This window comes from Prunus persica, chromosome G5 (assembly GCF_000346465.2).
Source record: "Prunus persica cultivar Lovell chromosome G5, Prunus_persica_NCBIv2, whole genome shotgun sequence".
NCBI lineage: Eukaryota > Viridiplantae > Streptophyta > Magnoliopsida > Rosales > Rosaceae > Prunus > Prunus persica.
In genome coordinates, this window is record NC_034013.1 from 4,641,328 (window position 1) to 4,666,069 (window position 24,742).

Consider the following 24,742-nt stretch of genomic DNA (forward strand, 5'->3'; position numbering starts at 1 on the left):
TTTCGTCGTCTTAAGTAATGTTAACAAAATTCTTATTAAGACGACCGTTAAAATTAAAGGTACGACGTATAAAATGAATAAATACGACGATAAATTTTATTGTACGATTTAAAGATAACGTCGTAGAACTATACGAGAATGACGTCGATATATTTATATTTTCCGTCGTTGTAAATTAATTTAATACGGCGATATTTTGTATTTTAAAGCCGTGGATTTGTTTGTAATTATACGACGTCTTATACGAAAACCTCGTCGTGTTATTTTATGAGTAAAAACGGCAGTTTTTATTGAATCGTCGTCTTTACTTTCTACGTCGGTCGATTCATAACTTCTGCCGTTCTTTGTTGGCATTGATTTTACACTGCGGAAATCTGTTTCAAATAGACGTCGGTTGTTTAATTATGTACGTCGTTGTTTTTGAACAGCCATTTGAAACTCCATTTTTTAGTTGTCTAAGGTTGTATTACACGACGGTGTTTTTAGAACCGTCGTCTTTTTATAAACCACGACGGTTTTCACTTAGACCGTCATTGTTTTCTGGTCGTCTTTTTCACTTTTTGTAGTAGTGTTATCTTCAATTGCTTGAGCAGCGTTTACAAGATTTTCCTCCTTGACGATATTGATGTTGCAGGGGAAGTGGCTTTAGACATTGCCTCCGAGTTCCCTACCAGTAGTAATAATGCTAGGAACAATAATATGACAAAGTTTCCTTGATAAAATCTAATTGCTAAACCCTAATTTCTTGATTGACACAAAATAAAGGGACAGCTACAGAGAAAGGCATACGTGGGAATGGATAAGCCACAGACGTTGAACAAGTATCTGAAATGTGGTTCAAAAGGTGGGTCTAGCTAATCCCCACGTGGATTTCTTTTGTGGTTAAGTTGGCCTTAAATGTCAAAGGACACATCTTACTCTATGTAGCTTAAATCACTAATGATCTCATTTAACCAAAAACAGACGACATCAAATGTACAAGAATTAACTTTAACATGAACTAGTAACTTTTCTTTTTCATTTACCTGTGAGTAGACTGAATGTGAGAAAATTTATAGACCTCCTTTATGAAGTTTTACACACCTAACAAACTAGGCCAAAAGAGGATTTTGACAAGTAAAAGAATTAAATCATAAGTCCATGATTGGAAGTGTTTCTCGCTTGCTTGTTAACTTGGGACTCTCTTGAAACCACATCAAATCCAAGACAGATAATAATTAAACAAAAATCTTAACTGAATTGAGGATTGAGCAATGAACAAAAAGAGGACATATTTATGAATACTAGTCTAAAAGAGGATTGAGCAGCTGCCCAATGAACAACACGGCTCCAGTCATTTCCTCTCTGATCAAAAATAGGAAGGAATGGGTGATCTGCCACAAATTCTACAGGTGGTTCAGGTTCATCTAAACACATACCCATATCGCATTCTGTAACAGCGGCAGCTTCCGTTCCTTCTTCATTAACTTCAATAACGGCTACCGGGCTCATTTTGGAAACAAAAGGGCCCTTTCCCAGAGGTGATTCCACCATCTCTTCAACAGAGGAAGGAAGCTCCAAACCTAACTGCTCGAGAATGTCACAAACTTTAAACCTAGAACTAATCTTAAACTTTGGGATTCTAAAGTCACCCACATCAACATGGTAACGTGGAATATGGCGATCTAAGAAGCCAGGCTCAAAACAAACTCTCTCAACCAGAGGAGGTAGCCCATCCTTTTCATCTGGAAGAAACTGTTGGCGTGACTTGTGGATATTGACTTACTTTCCTTACACACCAAGAATTCCTATTATAATTGTAATTGATTTACTTTAATTCCTGATTTCCTACTGTAAATAGATTTAGGAATTTATTATTTACTTGCCCATTCAGGTTTCGTTGTATTATAAATATGACCTCCTACAAGGAGAAGAATACACAGAAAATTCCCACAAACAAATATTCTCTCATAATTTTCATATTTTAGCAGAAACAAGCACATGCAAAAACTCCGCTGCTCATCCTTTCCTCGTTTGTATGGGAGTTTCAATACTTTGAAGCCGTCAAAGGCCTTTATAAACTGTTCGTTGCGGCTAGTCATGAAGGGTGCCTTTATATTTGATCTACCATTGAGAAGGTGGAAGACATAGTCCTTTGTTTTTGAGTTATCAAACGGATCATCATCCCAAGCTCCTTTGAAGTATAATGCATTTGCAAAGATGATTTTGTAAAGCTGTCAACTTCCCCAGGACGAATAACCTCTTTAATAACGCCCTTAGTCTTCTTTGCAGCCCATAAATTGAATTTAGTTCTGATTTCTTCAGCTTTGTTCTGAAAATAGGCTTGCTTTGGTACCACCTTGTAAAAAGCATCCACTATCTCCTTGAAAGAGGGCTTGAGAGGGAGAGAATTGTCGACCAAAAGGGCATTCGCGAAGGACAGGCAGGGACCCCCGCTTGGGGAGCCGCGGGCAAACAGGATGGCGGCGAGATTGGAGGAGAGGGAGTTGAGTTCTGCGGTGGACTTGGACTTTAGGAAAGAGAGCAATTCTTCTTGGGTTGAACCCTTAGAGCAACTCCACCCATTTGCCTCTTGCCATGGCAAAGGGGGAGCTAGGGCAGTCACTATTCACGTGAATAGTAGTTGCCCTTGCAAATAGTATTGTATGTTTCCACCCATTGCCATAGCAAAGGGCAATTACTATTCTTTTTTTTTTTTCACAAATTTGTTTACCTAAATAATTAATTTGGATAATATTTTCGGATAATATTTTTGGATTTGTACGTGTCAATATTTATTATAAAATTCATATCTCAATCGGATAAAATTTTGGTATTTATAGAAAAAAAAAATCAGTAATTTTTTGGTATTTTTTAATCAATTTTTTTCATTTTTTTATTGCACAAAAATTGGCTGTCGTTGGATTGAAGAAAAAAATATGATCGGAGAGCCCAGAGCGCGACACGTGGACTTTAGCGGCACTGTAGCACGTGAGCACTGTAGCGGCACTGTAGCGTTGACGTCAGCACCAAAACAAGGGTTAGAGCTCGGGCCAACCCAGGTTGCTGGGTCCCACCTTGCGCCTGGGCTTGAGCTCCTCACTGGAAACAGATTTTGGCATTTTTTTCCCCAGTCCGAGGCTCTGTCATGCGGCTGGAGTCGCTCTTATGGCGGCCTTAAAAAAGAAAACCCTAGAATAATCTTAGTCTACAGCGTTGAGGATCCGAATCCTAATAGAAGACGTGCAAACCTAAATTCGGATCCTTCAATGCTCCAAGCAATCTTTATCTTCTTCTGCACTACATACCTTAAAACAATAACATCATCGTTATAAAAGGAATGTGGAGACGATAGAAATCTGAAGAATATTCTCTTAAGTCAACAAATGAATTTAAATATTCCCACCTCCTCCTATATTAGAGATTTCATTGTATTCTTTTGTGGGTTAGCAATATCCATAATAAGCATGTATATTTTTAAGATATATATGCCTCGTTGGAATTTCTTAGTTTATGTTTTCAATGTACTGCGGATGGCAAAAATCACCGTAGGGACGAGTTTCTATCGGGTCCCCGATCTTAATGGGGGGAGATTTCGAGGCTAAATGGGTATCGGGTACGGGAATCCCCGAACTTGAAAAATCCCCGACGGGTATGGGGAGGGGATGGTATTGGCGTCCCCATCCCCGAACCCGACCCGAAAATATATATGTTTATATTTAAGTAAATAAATATATAATTATAATATTTATGTTTAACCCTAAGTTAACTTCCCTCCTAATTCTTCCCAATTTTCTATGGAATTTCATATTGATGTGATTTTGAATAGTTGAGTTGAACTTTATAGTTAATTTGGATGTGTTGAATGATAATTTAATATGAAACTTAATGTTAAAATGTATGATAAATATTTTTTTATGCAAAAAAATCGAAGATTCGGGGCGGGTATGGGAGATAGTCCCCCGACGGGGACGGCGACGGGGATTCCCCGAAAACTAATAAATGGGGATGGGTTCGAGGACGGGGGCGGGGATGGAGAGCGGGGATGGGGATGGTATTGTCATACCCTGCCCCTACCCGACCCGTTGCCATCCGTAGTTTCAGTTTGTGACGTTTAGCACAACATATACAGTATTGGACTACATCTAGACATGATTTTTGTTCTCTTACATGTTAGCAATTGAATTATCTTGCGCCCAAAAAAAAAAAAAGGGTCACACTGATATAAGTCCATGTAATTATAGAACTCTAGATTGTCTTAATTTTGATATTAGACCGCTCCGTTATTGTAATGGCCCTTTTGTGGCCAGTTTGTATTGGCCCTTTGTGGCTAATTACTTTTTTGGCTGAATTATGAATACAATCATAGAATTTCTCAAAAAAATAACCAAGCAATAACAAAATGTAACACCCCGACTCCAAATTTAATTCTTATTTTAAATTATTTAAGTGAATTTATGAATTTACCCTTAGGGTAGGGGTAAATTGGTCATTTTCTTGCCCGAAAAGTGTTTGGGGCAGTGATTGTATTTTTGGGTAGGTGGTACTGAGACAAATTCGTAGACACGCGGTAGGCTTGAATTGGAGTTGTAACGAAAAAGTTACGGGCAAAACATCGACAGTGGCAAAACCGTAAATATTTCGAAGTTTGGGTTTAAAATATCTGACTTTTCTTTCTCTCTCTCTCTCTCTCTCTCTCTCTCTCTCTCTCTCTCTCTCTCTCTCCCGCGCGACACACTCTCTCTCCTCAGTCTCTCTCTCGTCAACTCTCTCTCTCTCCTCGGTTCGCTCAGTTCCGGCCACGGCAGGACCCGAGACCGGTCCCGATCGACTCGTCCCGTCGTCCCGATCAAGGCTTGGCCGTTTTTCCCGTCGAAAACTGCAGATTCCGACCGCGAGCTCGACGGTTTTGAACCGGAGCTTTCCAGCCATCGCGCCGCCGCCTCCGCCGCCTAAACCCGGTGATTGAGGTATGGTTTCTCCTCCATTTTTTGAGTTCTAGCTGATGTTGGTATAGGTTTTGATCGATTTCGAGTCTAGAAAACTGATTAGGAAATCTAGGTTTTTGGCCGAATTTCAAAATAAAATTCCGGCCAGTTGCCGGCCGAATTGGAGCTTCTTGTAGTTGAGTGAAGTGATCCTGACCTCGAGTAGAAGCTAGGGTAGGAAGGGTGAGCTCGGGTGTGGAGTTTTTTCCGTCACCGGAATTACTCTGCACACCCACGCGCTGCCGGCGCGTGTGGTGGCGCGTGGGCGAGGCTGGTGAAGCTGCAACTTAACCCAATGAGATCCTTAGGTCGTCACGAGCGCATAGGAATTCGCGGATCTCAATTCGGACATCGTTTGACTATCGAACGGATTATCGCATATTGTGCGTTATCCGGGTTCGATAGGTTCCGACCGTTGGATCCTTTCCGAATTAAAATATGTTGTTCTAGGTATTCTTAGGATCGTATAGGAATTCGCGGATCGTGAATTGGAACCCCGGATGTTCCGATTCAATAACTTAAAGTTTGCGTTTTATAATAACCGTCCGATTGTGCGATCGTAAGCGATCTAACCGTCCGTTTCGGACTAAACTTGCGAGACGGGTATCTTAGACCTTGTGAAACCTTTAGAAACTTTCGGATTGTAAAACGGAGGTCGTGGGTCCCGTGGGCCCGGTTGACCCAAATTGGGAAGTTTGACCGTAGGTTGACCGAGTGTCTCCCAAAGTTGTTCCATCGTCCAAATTGAGTAGTTGGACCTTAGAACGTCTCGTTCCTAGTACACGTACTAGAGACCTGGGAAATTAGGATATTTAATTTAAAGTACTCGTTCGAAACGTTTCGTATTAATCACGTATACGTATTCTGAATTAGGTACTCCGATCACGCATACGCAGCAGGCGGGACCCTCTCAGGGTCAAGCAGCGTGGGACTACTTGTGAGTGGACTTTGTTTTCAAATCTTATGCATGGTTTTATTGATGAAACATTTATGCATGATGTTTTTAATGATTTATTGAATATATTATATTCATGAGTTGAACTTGATGTTTTTATAGCGCTTTGGTAAAATAGTGTGGGTTTGGTATAGTTGGGTATTGAAAGTATATTTTCTATGGAGTTTGGGAAATACTATGCATGATGTTTTAAATGGTATTTTGAATATATTATTTATGAAATTGTTGAAAGTGATATTTTTATGAGGCATTGAAAATATATTTTGGGTTTTGACATATTTGAGTATCTTGAGTATGAATATATGGATTTTGGGGATTTCTATATATATTTAGTTATGTGTGAGGTACTTGGGTTGTTGAGATGAGATTGTGGAAAGTGGTGAGTATAGAATGTCAGTTTGGTGTGCGGTAAGCACTACCCTATGTACCTCCCCTGATGTGGAACTTGGATACGGAGACTTGAGATACTTGGAATTGTCGGGACCCGGGGCATCCTTGACGGGATGTTGCTGTAGACCCTTAATTGGGTAGTTTGCGCGCGTAGGACTGTTCACAGACGTACGGGTTTTGAGGTTATCGACGGTACGTTCTGGCTGAGAGTTGGTCCCCCAGTTGGACGGCTCGTTCCCTAGTCACATGGTGGATTGAGGACTCATCACGAGGACTCTGCCAGGGTGACTAGTCAAACAATCCCCCGGTTGGATTGTTTCCCCGGTACAACTAGGTGATGGTTATATTTATACTATATATATATCTCTTATATTATATATTTATATCTATTCATTCATTCTTGTTTCTCGGTGTGGATACTTCCTTGCCGGTCGTGCCAATGGGTACGCTCTCGAGAGTTTGGTTGTGGGATTTATAAGTTTTTGGATGGTGGGTTTTGTAAAGCGTTCTTTATGGATTTTGGACTTGGCATCTGGTATTGATTTGTTTTGATATATATTTTATATATATATATATATATATATATATACCTGAGTATGACGGTTTTGAGATGCATGGGATTTCTTGCATGGTTTTCTAAACGGTGGGGTTATATTACGTTGGTTTACACTGAACTGAATTTATGTTTGTCCACTCACAATTTTCTGTTTTGCGCCCCCCAGCCAGTAGTTGACTGAGCTCCGCAGCAGAGCCGGATTGTGCTCTTCCGAGCCTTAAGTCATCGTAGGACTCTTTCTTCCTATTATTTCCTTTGTACTCTGTTTTGTTGAAATTGAAGTTCTTAGACATGCTCTGTTATCGCCCTTGTTAGGGTTTGAATTGTGAGGCCGGAGGCCATTTTGTAGTAAACTGTTTATTCGCTGTAAAGCATACTGCTGGTTGGGATTATTCTGTATTTTTATGCAGGTTGAATTTTGTTGGGTTCAATTCATAGGGGAGACTCTGCCAAAATTCTGGTAGAGAGTCTCGGTTTCTAGTAAGTGGGCCCGGCATCGGGGTGATGTCGGAACAAAGACGGGATTCGCCCCGATTTTGGGGAAATTCCGGGGAGGGTCCTGTCACAAAACTTCTAAGCAAAACCTAAAAATTGGATGCCATATAGGATAAAATGTGTCCATATAATTTGATTTATTTATGACAGTCCTGATCTCTTGGACCACAGGAGTCCAAGAGAATGTGGTCACTCACCGTTGGATGTAAATTCAACGGTTCACTCACTCTTGCACTTCTTTTAAAAAACTTTTTTGAACCGTTGGATGTTATATCCAACGACGGGTGACTATAATCTCTTGGACCCCTGTGGTCCAAAAGATCGGGACTGTTATTTATGAATTATTCCATTGAATTACTCTTTAATTGCTGACCGTTTTTAAGTCCCTAATTTCTGCATTTAGGGCATGTACATTTATCCTTATTTCGCTAAATCTTAAATGTTGTAACAATCTATCCGATTAAAATACGACATGCCATCAAGCTTCTAGTTTAGTTCTTTATTTTTTGTTTTCTAAATGTTAAAACGACCTTATAACAATGATGATGAGGATCCACTACCCGTTCCTCTTTTCTTGACTCATCCTCTGGGTTCTTCTTTTGGCCTTGCTGATCCCCTTATGTAAATTCAAATCTCTCTCTCACACAGGTTTGAAGCAGATAAGAGAGCTTCATTTTGAGAGAGAACCAACAAAGATCTGAAATTTTGAACTTTTATATCAAGCAATTTGATGATTTGGTAGAAAACCCATATGGAAAGGCACACTTATTGTCCTACTTGATCATCATCTGAGCTTCATTTTGAAGAAACCCCAAAATTGGTAGTCATAATTTTTTCAAGTTTGAGAATTATGTTCAAGGTTCAGAGGGGTGATCAGAGCAAATATGCATATAAGCTTCTCCGTGTTTGAATTTCGTTGAGAATATTTCAATTGAAAGTAAACAAGGAATTGACAGAACACCCTCTTTAAAATATGTGAGAGTGAGGGAGAGAGATTTGGATTTATAAAAGTAAGAAAATTGACGAGAGAGCTTCTCTAATTCTCTTTCATTCCCAGAAAAAATGCAGTGCAAAGGCAAAAGACAAGCAATCTATAAATAAAACTGCTTCAATGTTAACGGAAGTAAGAAACGATAAACTCAAAGTTCGATGGCATGCCATGTTTTAAACGAATAGATCATTACAACAGTTGGTTGAGATTATTATAGACTAAAATGCTATTTACAAAGAGATTATGTCAAAACAACTTGCCTAATTACGCAATCTAATAGTTTCTTTGGTGGTGAAAAAACCATTAGATTATGTACTCTGTCACAAAATGGACAACAGTCGCCAAACAAGGTGCAAGATTGCAAATATGTATTTATTTAGGCAAGAGCTAAATATAAATACCACATCCACATCAACATGCTTTTTTTGTTTTTTAACACCAAAGGCATGCATATATACTTGTTTGGTTTCATCTGCACACTTCAATCCTTCTCCAGTATAAGGGGGTCATTTAATATCACACAATAATTAGCCTACAAGAGGATTGAGCACATACCCAACGAACAACACTGTTCTAGTAATTTCGTCTCTGATCAAGAACATAAATGGCTGACACAGATAATTAAATATTTTAAATATAAAAAAAAATCCTAACTGAATGGATCAGATTTTTAATACAAAGAGAAATAAACAGAAAGAGGACATATTTATTAATACTTGTCTAGTATAATCAGCCTTGAAGAGGATTGAGCAGCTGCCCAATGAACAACACCGCTCCAGTCATTTCCTCTCTGATCAAAAACAGGAATGGGTGATCTGCCACAAAGTCTACGTCGTCCTAGGCTTCCATGGTGCCAACGAAAAGCTCGCACTCGTCACTGTAACAGCGGCAACTTCCGTTCCTTCTTCATTAACTTCGATGACGGCTTTATGGAGCATTTTGGAGACAAAAGGGTCCTGACCCGGAGGCGCTTCCACCATCTCTGTCAAGTGGAAAGGAAGCTTCAAACCTAACTGCTCGAGAATGCCCCAAACTTCAAACCAAGTTTGGGATTTTGACGATACCCACTTCATCTTTGAAATATGGAATATGGCGATCTAAGAAGCCTGGCTCAGAACAAACTCTCTCAACCAGAGCTGGCAGACCATCTTTTTCATCTGGAAGAAACAAGCACGTGCAAAAACGCCTCTTCTCATCGTATGCTTGCTTGTATGGAAGTTTCAAGACTTTGAAGCCGTCAAAGGCACTTATAAACTGCCTCTTGTAGATAGTCATGAAGGGTGCCTCTATTATTGATCTCCCATTGAGAAGGTGGAAGACATAGTCCTTTGTTTTTTAGTATAGAAACGGGTCATCATCCCAAGTTCCTTTGAAGTATAATTGTTTGTGCAAATAATCTCACGGGAGAATATTCGCTTCTAGATCCTTCAACCTTCAATCTTCCTTCTCTCTCTTCCTCGATTCCTGTAAAAAAGACTGGAGTAAATAGACCACACCCGGGGGTGTTGGCCAAAGGCCCTCCGATGCCTAAGTTAGTTCGAGTGTTTGCAGGAAAACAATAGCTAAGCAAAGGGTACGGAGTTTTATGTAGGGTGTAAACCGGGTGGCCGGAGCTGTGTGTGGTGGCCGGAGCCGTGGGGAGAAAATATGGAGAGTGGAGAGGGAGAGAGAGCTTCGGGTATTTTTCACGGGTATAAGGAGTAGGTTTAAATGTACCTTGAATGATGAATGAGGTCGTCTATTTATAGGAGCCTCGGGGCTAGGGTTTCGTAGGAATCGAGTTGGGCCTGATAATATCTGAATTAAATAGATATTATCTCTTAAGAAGATAATATCTGATTTAAATGATATTATCTTCTCTTTATTAGGATAATATCTTAATTAATGATATTATCTCTTTAAATAAAGATAATATCATATTAATTAAGATATTTATCCCAATTAATTAATTAGCCAGATAAACTGATTTAATTAATTAATTAAAGAGATAATCTTCTTTTTCACGTGGCGTGCCCTGATTGGAGACGAAAATATATGCTCCCACAAATGCCCCCAGCTTCTGCATGGCGCTTGTGTGGCATGTAGGAGATGAAATTATTTTTTTCGGGCTCTCCAACTGTGTCTGGGCTTCCTTATTTGAATTGGGCTCCTGCATGGAGGAGGCTTTTTACTCGAGCTGTCCAGCTGTAACTGGGCTGGAGGTGCGCGATCTGCTGCTGGAGCAGGTGGCAGTTTAGGTCATTTTTTTTGTGGATGATCCAAATTGCTTCAATTCCTTCTTATTTTTGTGCCACGAACTAGGATCAATATGAGTCAAGGCGATCATGTGCGGAGCATGAACGTGCTGAAAGTCAGCGGCAGATAGGAAGAGGAGGTTGGCGACGATCCGCTCGTTCCTCTCACCTACTGCGATGGTAAGTTGCATCCCTCTGATCTGCTACTGTTGCCATGGAACTCATTGCTGTGTCTGACTAACTTTTGTCTTATGCTTGCAGATGATGCCATCCGAAAGAAGCTCGTTCTCGACCCGGACATGACGAAGGTTCGACAAGCTTTGAGCATCCCCGCCAAGTTTCGTGAATGGCGTTGGCTGCTGAGAGAACATCGGAAGGAAGTCGGTGGCCTGCCCCTGCTGAAGATATTGAAAGGTGGAAGTCGCGCTGCTTGGAGCTAAGTGACTTGCCAGTTGAGCGGGATGAGTCATCGACTGAGTCCCCCGAGGGTGGGAAAGCGTGTAGTAGCTCTGCTCGAGATGAAGCTGCAGTTTCACGATCAGTGGGTATGTCTCCACAGCGAAGGCAGCCGAGATCTTCTCTTGCCACGAACAAGTCTTCTACAAAGGAGGTCTCGCCTGCTCAGAAGGCCCATATGGGAGTTGCTCCTGCCTCGTCTGTCGGGATCAAACGCCTCGTCAGCGCGAACAGCAAGAAGGCCAACGACATGCAGGAGGTTCGGGAAATTCTGCTCAAGTCTTTGCCCGTACTGCCTAAGACCCATGATCTGCCATGCAAGGAAGCAAGGTTTGGGTCGTCTGTGCCGATCTGGGAACCAAGCTGAGATGACTGTACCTCTGTCTAGCAACCACGACTCATCTGCGGGGCCACGAACAGTCAAGCGCAGGGCTGACTCAATGTTGCAAGTTGCAGCCAAAAGAGCTAAAGAGTCGTCTGCTCGAGCGAAGAGTCCTCCAATTGCACGAACTGCCGGTCCGGGAACTGGTGATAGCTCTGCTGGGGGCGAGCCAGTGTCTGATCTGCTGAAAACAGGCTTTCTGTCAAGTCCATCTGCTTGCGCTAAGCTAGTTGATCACGTGTATCGAGCTGGTGACCTTTGTGCTTTCTCGAGCCTTCCCTTGGATAAGCAAGAAGAAACTGTCATGTATCACCTTCAAAAGGGAATGGTTTTTGCTGTTAGGGCCATGCGGAACTCGCGTAATGTTGCCCCCTCTTCTGCCCTGCTCGACGAACTGGTGGAGAAGAATTCCGACCTGACTGACAAGCTCTCGAACGAGCGGATTCGCCATGATGCGAGGATTTCCGAGATGAAGGAGAGTATGTCCGTGCTCAAGAGTTCAGTTGGCCAAAAGGATGGTGAACTCAAGTCTCTTATGGCTACCCTGCTCGAACGCAAGGAAGCCTTCTTTTGCCTCGAACGTAAGCATGCCGCTTTGGCCCAGGATCATGACAAACTGCTGGTCAAGTTTGACACCCATGTGGAAGCCACGGAGGCATCCAAGCAGGAGATGGCTGCTAATGCGTACAAGCTGGGATACCTGGATTGCCAGAATGGTGCTTCTCCTTGCTGCCCTCTCGAAGATGATGACGGTGAGCAGTCTGGTCTTGACCTGCCCCCCGCTCAGAGTGGGCAGGTGGAGGCTATGGATGCAGAAACAGTTGAAGAGCAGATAGCAGATGAAGCTGCAATTGAGGAAGACAAAAGCCAAGGTGGGTCAGTTGATGAGGCTAAAGCGGATGCGAAGGAGCAAGCAGCCGAGGAGGTTGAGCAAGTTGTGCTGGCTGGGCAAAATGAGGCTGTTGCCAGTGCAGTTGAGGATGTGACCGGCTAAGGGTTACCTGCTGAAGTTCCCTAGTAGTTGTAGTTCATTTTTGCTTTTTTTGAACTTTGTTATTTCCTTTCAATAAGTGGTCTTTGTTTGACCATCTTACTTCTTGTTGAACTCGGCTGATTGGCCGCTTTGTTATGGAATTTTCAGTTGTCTTTCGAACTTCAATTCTCATTGTATCTTGTAAGTGTGTGTCCGGAGACATAGCACTTGGAAGACATAGCGCTTGAAAAAGACTCCATTGAGTTTGTGCTCCGGGGAGCAGCTTGTCTACAATGGAGGTAAGGCTTGTCGTCTGTGTGCATATGTCAGGGACATAGCGCTTGAAAAAGACTCCATTGAGTTTGTGCTCCGGGGAGCAGCTTGTCTGCAATGGAGGTAAGGCTTGTCGTCTGTGTGCGTATGTCAGGGACATAGCGCTTGAAAAAGACTCCATTGAGTTTGTGCTCCGGGGAGCAGCTTGTCTGCAATGGAGGTAAGGCTTGTCGCCTGTGTGCGTATGTCAGGGACATAGCGCTTGAAAAAGACTTCATCGAGTTTGTGCTCCGGGGAGCAGCTTGTCTGCAATGGAGGTAAGGCTTGTCGCCTGTGTGCGTATGTCAGGGACCTAGCGCTTGAAAAGGACTCCATTGAGTTTGTGCTCCGGGGAGCAGCTTGCCTGCAATGGAGATAAGGCTTGCCGCCTGTGTGCGTATGTGGAGGACATAACGCTTGAAAAAGACTCCATTGAGTTTGTGCTCCGGGGAGCAGCTTGTCTGCAATGGAGATAAGGCTTGTCGCCTGTGTGCGTATGTCGGGGACATAACGCTTGAAAAATACTCCATTGAGTTTGTGCTCCGGGGAGCAGCTTGTCTGCAATGGAGGTAAGGCTTGTCGCCTATGTGCGTATGTCGGGGACATAGCACTTGAAAAAGACTCCATTGAGTTTGTGCTCCGGGGAGCAGCTTGTCTGCAATGGAGGTAAGGCTTGTCGCCTTTCATGTAATATCTTGCAGCCTTCTGCTTGATTTTCCTGGCCTCGGACTTGTCATCGGGCAAGTTTTCATTCACTAGGTAGTCAATGATGGGTCTTGCCAGCTAGGATCCTCGTCGATCTGCATTAGGTTCGGTTGTTCTGCCTCTTTTATGCTAGGCTGGTCAAGGTGCTCAACTGGGATGGAGCGTTTGAACTGGATATCCAGTGCTGATCCTAAGCTTGCCAGCGCATCAGCGTGCGCGTTCTCCGCTCGGGGCACCTGCTGGATGGTGAAGGTGGGAAACACCTTCAACAGCTCTTGAACTTTGTCAAGGTACAAGATCATCCTTGGGTGTTTTGCCATGTACTCTCCTGAGGCTTGACTTGTAATCAGCTGGGAATCCGAGTAGATGGCCAGCTTTTTGATTGATAGCTCCTTTGCCAAGCGCAAGCCAGCGAGCAATTCTTCGTACTCTGCCTCGTTATTTGAAGCCGGGAAGCCAAGTGTGATAGCTTGCTCTAACAGGGTTCCATCAGGGGTGACAATGACGACGCCTGCTCCATCTCCTTTCTGGTTTGACGCTCCATCTACGCGTAGCTGCCACATGTCTCTGGGTTGGTCAGGTTCTGCGGAGGTCTTGTTTGCTCTCGAACTTTCCTTCTTTTTGCTGACCAGCTTCTCTTCTTCGGTTGATGGTGTGAACTCTGCAACAAAGTTTGCTAAGGCTTGGGCTTTTATCGCAGTCTTTGGCCGGTAGAGGAGGTCGTATTGGCTTAGCTCTATCGCCCACTTCATGAGCCGCTGAGAAGCATCAGGGCTATGGAGGATTGATCTCAAAGGAAAGTCAGTCATTACGATGGCTCAGTGAGCTTGGTAATAAGGTCGCAGCTTTCTCGCAGAAACGACAAGGGCCAAAATGAGCTTCTCCAATTTTGGGTAGCGAGTCTCTGCATCGAGGAGAGCTTTTGACGTATAGAATATCGGATGTTGGGCCCCAAGTTCTTCTCGGATGAGAGCTGAGCTGACGGCCGAGTTGGACACTGCCAGGTACACGAACAAGTCTTCACCAGGAACTGGCTTCGAGAGCAGGGGAGGTGAAGTAAGGTAGGTCTTTAAACTCTGGAAAGCTACTTCGCACTCCTCGTCCCACTTGTCTTTTTGCCCCTTTTTCAAAGCTTTGAAGAATGGCCTGCACTTGTCGGTAGACTTCGAGAGGAATCGGTTGAGGGCTGCTGCTCTGCCCGTCAGACTTTGTATTTCCTTCACTGTGGAAGGTGACTTCATCTCGAGAATAGCTTTAATTTGGCGTGGATGTGCCTCTATACCTCGTTGTGTGACTAAGTACCCCAAGAATCGGCCGGATGATACACCGAACGTGCATTTACTTGGATTCAGCTTCATGCGGTATTGGCGGAGCAGGCTGAATGCCTCGGCGAGGTTTTTGAGGTGGTCTCCACGCTTGGGGGCTTTGACCAGCATATCATCCACGTAGACTTCCATGGTTCTACCGATCTGCTCCTTAAAAATCTTATTCACGAGCCTTTGATAGGTTGCTCCAGCGTTCTTCAACCCAAAGGGCATGACCTTGTAACAGTAGGTCCCTCTCTCGATGATGAAAGAGGTCTTCGCCTTGTCATCGTCGTACATCATAATTTGATTATAGCCGGAGTAGGCATCCATGAAGCTGAGCAGCTGGTTGCCGGAAGTCGAATCCACGAGCTGGTCGATCATCGGCAATGGGAAGTTGTCTTTAGGGCATGCTTTGTTGAGGTCGGTGTAATCGACACACACTCTCCATTTGCCCTTTTCTTGTTTTGCCACCAGAACAACGTTGGCCAGCCATTCTGAGTAGGAGACCTCTTCAATAAATCCAGCGGTTAGAAGCTTGTCGATCTCGGCTTCAATGATCGCGACTCGCTCGGGAGCGAAGTTGCGTCTCTTCTGCACCACGGGCTTGCTGGCTGGGTTGACATGGAGGCGGTGGCAGATGATATTTGGGTCGATGCCGGGCATATCAGACGGTGACCATGCGAACATGTCTTTGTTGTTTTGGAGGAAGGTGGTAAGCTCCACCTTCTCGTCTGGGCTTAGGCGCGAGCCGATCCGCGCTTTCTTGTCTGGCTGGTCAGGATCGAGGGGTACTACCTCAACGTCTTCCTCAGGCTTCCAACCTTCTTCAAGGGAGCCTTCCGGGGAAATTCCCTCCTCTCGATCCTTCTTGTTTGGATTCTGGCGCGAGCCGATCTGCGCTTCTTTGCTTGGCTGGCCAAGATCAGGGGGTACTAACTCAACGTCATCCTCAGACTTCCAACCCTTTTCAGGGGAGTCTTCCGGGCGGATTCCCTCGCCTTGATCCTGGCTCATTAATTGCTATTGTGGGGTAACAGCTCCCTTCTCGTTCGAGCTGGCTTGTCTGCTGGGAGCGCTTCGTGCCTCGTTGGCAGCTTGCATTACTGGTGTGAACTGCAACTGCTTGCTCTTCTTGAGTCCGTGAGCTGTGCATCTTCTTGCCATGGCTTGGTCACTATTGATCTGCCCGATTCCGCCTCCAGGGATGGGGTAACGAATCTTCTAGTGTAGAGCAGATGTGATGGCCTCGATCTTGCTGATCCACGATCGGCCCATGATTCCGTTGTACGGGGAGATCTCGTCGATGACCATGAAGGTTTGCGAGCAGACTACTGGGGGTAAGTGGATGTTAAGGTCGATCAGTCCAACAGTGATTGATGTGGCCCCATTGAAGCCAGTGAGCGACCTGGCGAGTTTGCTAATCTTGGGCTCCAATCCTATCTGTTGGATGACAGATAGTTGCAGGATGTTGGCTGCGCTGCCCTCATCCACATGAACTCGCTCGATCACAGCTTGTTCAATCTGAATGCAGATGACTAGGGCGTCATTATGCGGCAGGTCAAGCCCGATCAAGTCTTTCTTCTGGAAACCAATGATGGGTGCATCCACGATAACTGGTACTCCTGTTGTGACTTGGGAGACATAAGTCGCATGCGCGATCTTCCTCTTGCGCTCCTTGGTGGTCAGCCCGGACTCCTGAGAGTCAGCTAGAATGGTGTTGATTCGAATGACCTTTTGGGGAGGTTCCTTGGCAGCCGCATCACGATCCTCGATCTGTTGGATGGCCTTCTTTGCGACGAATTCTGTGCAATGACCTTCTCTGACCAGCTCTTCAAGATGCCTTTTCCAAGCATTGCAATTGTTGGTGTAATGATCGTGCTCTCCGTGGAATGCGCAGTATTTACTGGTGTCCCTCTTAGAGGGGTCTCCTTTCATGGGTGGCGGTCTCCTCACCCACGGCTTGTCCTTTACTTGAGCCAGGATCTGATGAATTGGGATAGCGAACTCAGTGAAGGTCCCAATTTCTGAGCTTCCCTCTCGGGGCCGCGATCTGCGCTTATCTCGGGCTTTTTGCTCGAACTGGTTGCTCTTTTGGCTTGCCTGCTTAGTCGGGTGATCAACTTGCTTGCTGGCTTTCTTTGCGGCGATTCGATCATCGTCCCAAAGTGCGTAGCGTTCTGCAGTCGCGAACACTTCTGCCAAGGTTTGACTTGGTGTTATGGCCAGTTCCCGGTATAGCTCGTGCTCGGTTGGCAAGCCCTTCTTGAAAGCTGAGGATGCAACTTGGTCATTGCATCCTATGATGTTAGCCTTTTCAGCCTTAAACCGTCTCAGATAGTCTCGTAGAGACTCGTCTGGCTTCTTGCGCAGGTTGAACAGATGGTCTGCATGCTTTCTGACCGTCTTGTAGGAGGTGTACTCCTTTGTGAAGATGAAGGCCAACTCCTTGAAGTTTCCTATCGACGCGGACGGTAGAGTGTGGAACCAGTCTTGAGCTGCTCCTCGCAGGTTCATCGCGAACACTTTGCACATTAGGGCATCGTCTGTCTTGTACAGGATCATGGCGCTCTTGAAGTGCCTCAAATGGCTCTCAGGGTCAGAGTCCCCCTTGAATGGAGTGATGGATGGCGTTATGAACCGCTTTGGTGGAGGAGCTCGTTCCACTTTGTCGGTAAAGGGCGAGCAATCAACTCGATCAATTTCCTTATGCAGGGCCTCCTCCGCGCTTCCTTTAAGTTGAAGAGCTTGGAGTCGGTCATTTACTAGCTTCTCGACGTCCTCTGCTCGCAGGACTGGAGTCTCGGGCCAGCGTCTTCGGTGCCTCGAGCGCGACCGGCTAACTTCTTCCTCGGTTCCCAAGGGTCGATCCCCTTGGGTGTTCTGCCCGTGGGGCAGATTAGAAGATTGAGCTTGTGAGGATTCCTCTACATCTTGTCGCCGCGTGTTGGTCCTCGAGCAGGTTGGTGGGCGTCGATCATCATCTTCTGCCTGCAAGGAGGGTCGCTCAGGTCGACGTCTTTGGTGTCTCGGACGTGACTGGCTAACTCCTTCCTCAGTTCCCAAGGGTCGATCCCCTTGGGTGCCCTGCCCGTGGGGCAGATTAGGAGATTGAGCTTGGAAGGATCCCTCTACAGCTTGCTGTCGCGTGTTGGCCCTCGAGCGGGTTGGTGGGCGTCAGTCGTTGCGCTCGTCACGCGACTGCTCACGAACTCGAGCTTCTTGTGGGCCCAAGCGGGCGTGGACATTAGTCTGTGGGCCTAGCCTCTCGAGCACATTGGTCCTTGGTTCTAGCCCCGAACGGCTCAAAGTACGGCTCGCGGCTGTCTGCGTCTCATCTACTCGATCTCGATCTCTCCTCTGCCGGTTTGCCCTTGTCTGACCAGCTTGGGACCTCTCGAACTGCTCGCCGACATGCTGGTGTGCCCTCATCTCCTCGTCACGGGGCCCAAGGTTAGGGCCTTGATTCAAGTTGATCTGCCTGAGCAGCTGGCCAATCAGGTTGTTCTGATCATCGACCTTCTGTGTGAGTTGATCAACCCGTGAGTTAAGGTCCACCTGACTGCGCGGGTCAAGTAGAGCGTTGTGCATCGGGCCTAACGGCATATGGGCTAGGGCTCCATTAGACGCGTACACAGGTGCATATGTCGAGTGTGATCGCATAGGAGGGAGAGAATGGATCTGCTCCAAGACTGGGATGAAGTCGGAGTAGCCATGGGGCTAAGCAGCAAATCCGGTAGTTGAGTGGTGTGGCTGCTGCTGTACTACGACCGCAGGACAGCGGGGCAGAGCAGCTCCTGTGATCGGCGCCGGCAACTGCAAGGCTGTGGAGGTCCCGGGGTCATGTGGCGGCTGTTTTGCCATTCTTGCAGCTGAATGCGGCTGCAAAGCACTGGAGGACGACTGCAAGGCGTTGGCAGCCACGATTCCGTGCGGTTGTATTGAGGTTTCCACCACGAAACCATGAGATGGGCCCGTCGTGGTGGCGTTACTCTTCGTACGCCTTGTATCAACCATGGTTGTCCGAAAAAATGCGTGAAAGATGGATTTAGAGCACGCTTTGAATATATCTCGTGCTCTCAATGAAAGCACCAAATGTTTGTGCAAATAATCTCACGGGAGAATATTCGCTTCTAGATCCTTCAACCTTCGATCTTCCTTCTCTCTCTTCCTCGATTCCTGTAAAAAAGACTGGAGTAAATAGACCACACCCGGGGGGTGTTGGCCAAAGGCCCTCCGATGCTTAAGTTAGTTCGAGCGTTTGTAGGAAAACAATAGCTAAGCAAAGGGTACGGAGTTTTATGTAGGGTGTAAACCGGGTGGCCGGAGCCGTGTGTGGTGGCCGGAGCCGTGGGGAGAAAATATGGAGAGTGGAGAGGGAGAGAGAGCTTCGGGTATTTTTCTCGGGTATAAGGAGTAGGTTTAGATGTACCTTGAATGATGAATGAGGTCGTCTATTTATAGGAGCCTCGGGGCTAGGGTTTCATAGGAATCGAGTTGGGCCTGATAATATCTGAATTAAATAGATATTATCTCTTAAGAAGATAATATCTGATTTAAACGATATTATCTTCTCTTTATTAGGATAATATCTTAATTAATGATATTATCTCTTTAAATAAAGATAATATCATATTAATTAAGATATTTATCCCAATTAATTAATTAGCCAGATAAACTGATTTAATTAATTAATTAAAGAGATAATCTTCTTTTCCACGTGGCGTGCCCTGATTGGAGACGAAAATATATGCTCCCACAATAATGCATTTGCAAAGATGACCCTTGTTGAGCTGTCAACTGCCTGCGGAGGAAGTACTTTTCTAATAACGCCCTTAGTCTCCTTTTCAGCCCATGAGTTGACTTCAGCTCTTGCTTCTTCAGCCTTGTTCTGGAAATCAACATGCTTTTGAGCCGCTTTGTAAAAAGTATCCACCACCTCTTTGAAAGAGGGCTTGAGAGGGAGAGACTTGTCGACCCAAACGCCATTCGCGAAGGACAGGCAGGGACTGCCGCTGGGGGAGCCGTCAGCAAACACGAAAGAGATGAGATTGGAGGCTAGGGAGTTGAGTTCTCCGGTGGACATGGACTTTAGGGAAGAGAGTAACTCGTCTTGGGTTGGACCCTTTGTGCTAGCTGCTATCATGCTTAACACAACATGGATGGAGAGCGGCGAGAACACCATGTTCTGCCCCTTGGCTTCAGCTAGAAACAGGTGCCTCATCATTCTTAGGCCTGATCACTTCTCAGCTACTGTTAGTTGCCTTTCCATCCCCACATCGTCACAAAACTTGAAAAACTCTAGTGATGTGTATTCACCACCTCGGTCACTTCTCAGCTTTTTGATTTTGTAACCACTTTGAAGCTCAACCATGGACTTGAACTTCTTAAAAACATTGAGAACCTGTGACTTATGTGGAAGAAAGAAAACCCAACACATCCGAGTGTAATCATCTATAAAAGTGAGAAAGAATCTGTTGCTTGCAGGAGTGATAGTCTGCATTGGGCCACAGATATCAGAATGTATCAGTTCTAAGGGTTGTGACGCTCTCCAAGTCTTTTCCTTGTCAAAAGGCTCTCTGTGACTTTTCCCTGTAGCACAACTAGAGCATACATGTTTAGCAGTCCGTAGACTAGGCAAACCCTGCACCATTTCCTTATCTTGTAGATGCATCAAGCTGGTATAATTTAGGTGTCCTAGTCTTTTATGCCACAAAGAGGATGACTCTTCAACTGTTACTTTACTAGCCATGGCAGGATTGACATAATCTAGGTTTAAAAGAAAGCACCTGTTTCCTTTCATAGGCACTCTTGCAACCAAATCCTTCATCCGCTTATTCTCATAGATATCCACTTCATTGTCACCAAATACAAGGGAATATCCATGTTCTACCATTTGTCCTACACTTAACAGATTTTCATCCAAGCCAGGCACAAGCTAGAGGAAACCGGTGAGAAGGGAGTATTTGTGGGATATGGCAGTTGTGAATACGGGTATAGGGTACTCAACATGAGAACTCAAAAGATTGAATTATCTAGAAGTGTCATTTTTGATGAGGAGGCAATGTGGAATTGGGAATCAAATGAGGCAGTACATATCTCTGTGCCCTGGACTGATGTCTGACTTGGGTTCAGAACCAAGTGATCTACAACAATCTATACAATCTCCCTTGAGATCACAAGCAAGTGCAGATCTACAAGCTGTCCAAGAATCAGTTTTACATGATTCTCCTGTCTCAACGTTTGAAACTTATGATCATACTCCAAGAAAATGGAAGAGTTTGAATGATGTGTATGCTCAATGCAAGATGAGCATCATTGCACCTGAAGATTTTAATGAAGCGGTCAAGGATGAAGCCTGGAAGAAGGCTATGACAAAAGAAATTTTGATGATAGAGAAGAACTCCACTTGGGAATTAGTTGATAGACCATACAACAAACCAGTTGTGGGGGTGAAGTGGGTCTACAAAACCAAGCTAAACCTTGATGGCTCCATTCAAAAACACAAAGCAAGGCTTGTAGCCAAAGGTTATACACAGAAACCAGGGGTTGATTTCAATGAAACCTTTGCACCCGTGGCAAGGTTAGACACCATTAGAACACTCATTGCACTAGCTGCACAGAAAGGTTGGAAGTTGTGGCAATTGGATGTTAAATCATCATTTTTGAACGGTGTGCTTGAAGAGGAAGTATTTGTGGATCAGCCGGATGGTTTTGTGGTTGAAGAGGCTGAAGATAAAGTGTATAGATTAAGAAAGGCTCTTTATGGTCTAAAACAAGCACCAAGGGCCTGGTATAGTGAGATTGATACATATCTCATTCACTGTGGTTTTCATAGAAGCTCAAGTGAAGCAACTCTATATGTGAGAAACAAAGAAGGAATTGGTGCCTTGATAGTATCAATCTATGTAGATGATATAGTCTACACAGGGAGTAGTACAAGAATGATGGAAGAGTTTAAAACAGAGATGATGTGCAAGTATGAAATGTCAAACTTGGGTTTACTTCACCATTTCCTAGGCATGGGAGTAACACCAACTGAAGGAAGCATATTCATACACCAGAAGAAGTATGCTCTCACTCTTTTAGATAAATTTGGGCTCAAAGATTGCAAGTCAGTGAGCACTCCTTTGGTTGCCACTGATAAATTACAAAGGGAGGATGGAAGTGAAGCTGCAGATGAAAGCTTGTACAGGAAAATTGTTGGAAGTCTCTTATACTTAACTGCAACTAGGCCTGACATTATGTTTTCTGCTAGCTTACTTGCAAGGTTCATGCACAGCCCTTCTAAGAAACACTATGGAGCCGCCAAAAGAGTTCTAAGGTATGTACAAGGAACAATTGACTATGGAATTGAGTGTGTGGCTGGAAAATCTGCACTATTGATTGGTTATTGTGACAGTGACTGGAGTGGATCTGAGGATGATAGAAAAAGCACCTCAGGGTATGCTTTTTCATTTGGAAGTGGCACGTTTGCATGGGCTTCTGTCAAGCAGCAAAGTGTAGCATTGTCAACTGCAGAAGCAGAGTATGTGAGTGTTGCTGAAGCAACCTCACAGGCTATTTGGCTTAGATTCGTGCTTGAAGACTTTGGAGAGGAACAAACCACTGCAACTACATTGTTCTGTGACAGTACCTCAGCCATAGCAATGGCTTAAAATCCGGTATTTCATCAAAAGAGCAAGCATATTGATAGGAAGTTTCATTTCATTAGAGATGCAATTCAAAAGGGAGTGATTGAGTTGATCTACTGCAAAGGGGAAGAGCAAATTACCGACATATTCACCAAGGTTCTGCACAGAGACAGATTCTGCTACTTAAGAAGTCTACTTGGTGTGAAATCAGCTAGCACTTTAGAAGGGAGTGTTGAAATGTAAATTGACTAGCTAATTTCTTGTTAGTTAGTAATTTACTTAGTCTCTTTTACTCTTAGCTTCATTAAGCATTATGTTAGTTAAGTGACTTGAGCTCATATGCTAAGTGTAAGGTGTAAAGCAGTCAGTTAGTTTCCAATGGCTCTTAGGCCTTGTACTGCCATGTGTCACATTCACAATGGTAATGATTGGCTGATGTAAATGAGAGAAATAGAATGAATACAAAAAGTGTGATCTCTGCATTTTGTGATCAGAACGCACCAGAGAACATTTTGCAAAATACTGTTTTCTCCCAGCTACCTCTCTCACTCTTTCTAGATCTTGTGCTCCCTTGATAATCCAAATCCAAATCTTAACAAGGCCCACGTCGGTTTGGTTGCGTACTGATTCTTTGAGGTCCATTGTCGTTGGAACCACAGAGGGTCTGTGCTTAGAGTTTTGATGCTGTTGTAATGTTTGTTGTGAATGGAGGTGGAACGAGAAGGGGACTATTATACAGCCTTAAAAAGAAAACCCACCGCCTTCTCTACAAGATCTTTTACTTGTGGAACAAGATTACTCTGCTGCCAAGCCAAGCAATCCTAAATTGTCTAAAAACGCTCGGCTTAAAACTTGTAATTAGAACAAATTGTACACCAAGCAATCCTAAATTGTCCAAAACACCTCCTCCTATATTAGAGATTTCATTGTATTCTTTTGTGGGTCAGCAATATTCAAAATAAACATGAATTCTTTTAAGATGTATATGCCTCGTTGGAATTTCTTTCATGAATCTGTTTTCTTAAAAAAGTATTTTCTTAGTATTGGACTATATCTAGACATGATTATTGTTCTCTTTGTTCTCCGGCGAGTTTGTAATATTTTTTTCTGCTATTATTTTTTCAGAAAGTAGACTCTTTCTTCCCTTTATCTTTTATATTTACTATTATATTTTATAAAAAGTATGTGAGAGAGTCGCGATGGTATTTTATTATAAAAAACAAATGGGGCCTAATATACTTATTTATTTTGAAGTGGGTAATATTGCCTTATTGGGGAGAGCTTGTATATTTTGCCTACCTATTTGCATCATCTCTTGGAGCATGAAAATACTAATGTGTCAAAGGCAAATAAGGTTTGGGTACTCATTTGCCGCTTCACTTGGAGATGCTTTGCACTTCCATATTCATCTCATTGGTTTATTTAAAGTTGAGTATTGCTATTTCCACCCCCTTATCCTATGTCTCCACCCACCTTATCTTCTCACCCACCCTATAAATTTGAATAAACACAAACCTATCCTTTCACCCATCATTATTCCTAAAATACCCTTTAATTGTATTTCCATATTTGCTATTACAATAAAAAAAATTCTATAAAAAACAATAAAAAAAAATTCTTCAATTAGCCTATCCCCACCACAATCGCAATCCCCCACCCCAACCTTCTCCTCTGGCGAAAACCCAACAGTCAACACCATGACCTTACAAACATTTAACGCTCCTTCTTCAACCAAAGAAAAACTCTCCTACTGCCAACGAAAAAAATACTCCCCTTCCTATCACCCCAAAAAAAAAAATTAATAATAAAAAATAACTCACACTGATTACTCTATCTGTTCCATAAAATAAAAATACATTTGCTTTATTTTATTTTTAATTTCAGAGACTGCAATAGGTTTTATTTGAGTTTGAAATTAAAAGGAAAGAAAGAGACAAAGGAAGAAAAGGAAATGGCCATGAGTTTCTATCAGGTTTAGAGTTGCCCAAAAGCTCAAAGTCGATGTAATTATGGGACTACTTGAGCTTTAGAGTTAGAGAAGAAAGAAAAACAATTGGATTATGTGTGATTGAAAATAAAATTGGGGTTATGAGTTTGCAAGTTTAGGTTTTTTTCTGGTTCCTGATTTTTGAAGAACGCAGGGAGAGAAAGATATTGATTTCGTTTTGTTTGGTGGGTTGGGTATGAAGATGGGTGTGGATTTCGAACAAAAATAAAAATAAAAATAAAATATAGGTGTGGGTGCGTGTGAGAGAGATTGAGAGATTTGTCCTCATAAGTCATTTTACAAAAAAGTAAATTTATCTTTAAAATTTAGAAAATAAGGTGGATGGAAAAATAGGACAGGTGGGTGAAATACCGACACTCTTAAAGTTTTGGTTCCTCTGT

The 24,742-nt window shown here is 43.8% G+C and overlaps 2 pseudogenes; both read right to left on the reverse strand.

Moving 5' to 3' along the window:
- On the reverse strand, positions 1,284 to 2,590 carry LOC18776675 (annotated as a pseudogene).
- Positions 9,084 to 22,996, reverse strand: LOC18776931 (annotated as a pseudogene).